This window comes from Oncorhynchus kisutch, linkage group LG8, assembly GCF_002021735.2.
Source record: "Oncorhynchus kisutch isolate 150728-3 linkage group LG8, Okis_V2, whole genome shotgun sequence".
Taxonomy (NCBI): domain Eukaryota; kingdom Metazoa; phylum Chordata; class Actinopteri; order Salmoniformes; family Salmonidae; genus Oncorhynchus; species Oncorhynchus kisutch.
Genome location: NC_034181.2, coordinates 76,362,095 through 76,366,288, shown reverse-complemented (window position 1 = coordinate 76,366,288; position 4,194 = coordinate 76,362,095). Strand labels below are relative to the sequence as shown.

At 37.4% G+C, this 4,194-nt stretch overlaps 1 pseudogene; it reads left to right on the top strand.

The window, feature by feature from the left end:
• The first annotated feature begins 1,927 nt into the window (after positions 1 to 1,927).
• LOC116374900 (uncharacterized) lies at positions 1,928 to 1,979 on the top strand (annotated as a pseudogene).
• Positions 1,980 to 4,194: the final 2,215 nt, after the last annotated feature.

Sequence of the window (4,194 nt, the reverse complement as noted above, 5' to 3'; positions counted from 1 at the left end):
TTATTGGAAAGGTCATGATTACAGTAGGGGGTCAGAATAACTCACTGACACTCTCTATACACAACTGCCTGCTTCTGTGCCTGGGGGTGTCGACAACTATATTGAGTATTGACTATATGTCACAGCAATAAAAAGCAAATTTGTTCTCTGTTGCCAAATATTATACCTTCAAGGAGTGTACAGGAGAGTTAGAAAGTCAGGACAGAACACAAAGGTAGCTTCAATGTCAATAAGGCCATCTTGTTGACATTTTTGAAAAAATACTAGTTTACTCGGAATTACTACAGTACTTACTATAGAATTATGTAGTAAACTGTAGCATACTATACTACACACTGTAGTATCCTTTGATCATGTGTGGTACTTACTATAACATTTTGTAGTATACTGTAGAATACTATACGGTCTAAGGCACTGCATCTCAGTGCTAAAGGCGTCACTACAGACCCTGGTTCGATTCCAGGCTGTATCACAACCAGCCGTGATTGGGAGTCCCATAGGGCAGCGCACATCCTCTGGGTTAGGGTTTGTAAATAAGTAAATAAGAATTTGTTCTTGACTTGAAGAATTTGTTCTTGACTGACTTGCCCAGTTAAATAAAGGTTAAATAACTCAAATAAAAATACATTAAACAGAAATACACACTGTACTATCCCTCGGTCATGTGTAGTACCTACTGTATAATTCTGTAGAAAATATGTAGTATACTGAAGAATACTATACTACACGATCATGTGTAGTACCTACTGTATAATTCTGTAGAAAATATGTAGTATACTGAAGAATACTATACTACACGATCATGTGTAGTACCTACTGTATAATTCTGTAGAAAATATGTAGTATACTGAAGAATACTATACTACACGATCATGTGTAGTACCTACTGTATAATTCTGTAGAAAATATGTAGTATACTGAAGAATACTATACTACACGATCATGTGTAGTACCTACTGTATAATTCTGTAGAAAATATGTAGTATACTGAAGAATACTATACTACACGATCATGTGTAGTACCTACTGTATAATTCTGTAGAAAATATGTAGTATACTGAAGAATACTATACTACACGATCATGTGTAGTACCTACTGTATAATTCTGTAGAAAATATGTAGTATACTGAAGAATACTATACTACACGATCATGTGTAGTACCTACTGTATAATTCTGTAGAAAATATGTAGTATACTGAAGAATACTATACTACACGATCATGTGTAGTACCTACTGTATAATTCTGTAGAAAATATGTAGTATACTGAAGAATACTATACTACACGATCATGTGTAGTACCTACTGTATAATTCTGTAGAAAATATGTAGTATACTGAAGAATACTATACTACACGATCATGTGTAGTACCTACTGTATAATTCTGTAGAAAATATGTAGTATACTGAAGAATACTATACTACACGATCATGTGTAGTACCTACTGTATAATTCTGTAGAAAATATGTAGTATACTGAAGAATACTATACTACACGATCATGTGTAGTACCTACTGTATAATTCTGTAGAAAATATGTAGTATACTGAAGAATACTATACTACACGATCATGTGTAGTACCTACTGTATAATTCTGTAATAAACTGTACTATACTGTAGAATACACTTTTACTGAAACGTTGATTAATGTGCACTATCCCCGTAAAAAAAAAACTCAAACTCAAACTCAATACTATACTACACACTGTAGTATCCCTTGATCATGTGTAATACTTACTATAGAATTATGTAGTAAACTGTAGTATACTGTAGAATGCTGTACTACACACTGTACTGATATGCTAATATGAATGTGCATGTACCCTGCCCATTCCCCTCCCCCATATCCCAATATGTGCCACCCGTGAGTGAGAAATCTACATGCCAAGTATAGATCATAAATTGTGTTCCCTGCAGCTTATGGAAAAAGCGCTCTTTTAATATTTGTCCAGTAGGTTTGCTCAAGGAGAAGCCACCACTTCAATAACCAGGTTTCCATCCAAACGTTTTATGTGAGTAAAGTACATGTCGAATAAAGCATTTCACAACGGGCCTGATGGAAACAGCAAATGTGTCAGGAAACTTTCCAAATGTCGACAGAACAAAATACGCTAGACAATGTGGGATCTTTCTGTGTCGGTAAAATTCATTATGCGAGAAATATGGGTAGATTTGAAAATTAGATGGAAATCCATTTATTCAGTATTATGGGAATTTAACCCTAAAAGTAATTTTTATGTGAATACGTCTTCAAGCACAACCTTTCAGCTGCAACAAGTCAATTTCATGGAAACACATCACTGCTGGGAAATGCTTTGTTCTTATGAGGATTTTAGAATATTCCCATGAAACTCTGTCACCAATTGGATGGAAACCTAGCTAGTTGTCAAAGATAATAACACAGAAACACTGTAGTAAATACTACAGTTGTCAGAGTTGTGTGTACAGGTGGCAGGGAAGTCAGGAGAATCAAACTGAATGTAATGTAGTTATTTAATCGCAATAAACTAAACAGACTCCAAACACTAAATGTAACAATAAACAAAGTGGGTACGAGGACCTGTCGCACACCAATACAAAACACTGAATAGCAAACAACTTCTGACAAAGACATGACGGGAAACAGAGGGTTAAATACACAACAGGTAATGAATGGGATTGAAACCAGGTGTGTAGGAAGACAAGACAAAACCAATGGAAAATGAATAATGGATCAATGATGGCTAGAAGACCGGTGACGTCGACCACCGGCCGAACAAGGAGAGGCTTCGACTTTGGAAGAAGTCCTGACAACAGTAGTGTCTGCAAAAACACTACAGTAAATCCTACAGTATATACTATAGTTTTTTAACTAGCAATACTATAATACACTTTAAATACTATAATATACTACAGTAACAATGGGGGAAAAAACACCATAGTAAATACTACAGTAATATCCACACAAAAAAACACTATAGTAAATACTACATTAATGTCTGCAAAAACAGTATTTTTACTATTGTAAAAGATAGTGTTTTTTCATGTGGGTCTTGCAAAGAACTAAAATGCTTTTCTTGCAGACTGTGTGTTGCCTCTTTTCGGCTCTACGGGCCAGACTTTGTTTGAGGGAGATTCTATTAGCCTAACATAGCAGACAATAAGTACTTTGAGCATTGAGATTCAGCCCAAGACCCCAAGGACCACAAAAAAACAAGCAATCGAGGGCCATTGGGAGCTATAGGTATTGCTCAAAGGTTACAATTGGTCAAGGTCAAGGGATATCATGTTCACTGGAATAGTTCAAGGGATTGAATGAGTTTTGACTGGTTGATCTGTCTACAAACACAGACAGAGGGAGAACGAGAGAGTACATAATAGAGAGAGAATAAAGAGAAAGAGAGAGGGAGGGCTTTGAACCTACCGCCCGGCGTGGCCCACTTACTGTGGGACCGGCCTCACAAAGACCCAGCGTACCGGCCAGCCGATAAGGATCCAGACCCCAGCACTGAGCAGGGCAGCTGTCCCTCTTTCATCTCCCTCCCTCCTGTGTTTGCACCCCCTCGCTCCTGTTATCACGGTGGATTCTGTAGAGTCATCACGCTTATTTGTGCCTGACACCCAATCTGCAAATAAACCGTCTCTGAAATGTGCTTTTAAAAGAGCATAGGAAAACATTCCACAGTCTGGCCAGACCAGAGGGCAGAGCTCATGGCTCGAGGCCAGAGCACTACAGAGGCAAAGCCAGCTAGTACTTAACACCTTAAACCAGCACCATAGACCCACCACCACCATAGGCCATGAACCCTAGGAGAGAGGGAGCACTTTGACCATGGGAAAGGCAACGTTGAAGCCAATGCAAAAAACATAGTATTCATACGTATTCAGTATTGTCAAATTCACATCATTTGGCCATTACTGTAGTTGCATAATACCAATTTCACAACATTGTAGGGCCGATAAAAATCAATTTCAGATTATTGCTTTGTATTTGTTGAACAAAAAACATTGACCTGTATACTTTATGTTATTGTGGAAATCCCATCAACTCATATTTAACTTCAAGTGCTAACCCCTACAAAAACAAACAAAAACGACAATGGCAATTTCTGTTACAGCTAAATATTAATCAGTGAAAATATTGACCTGCTGATATTTCTGAAGTCCAAACCCCACAAGGAGAGAGGCCTTTAATAACAGCTGGTGTGGTAAT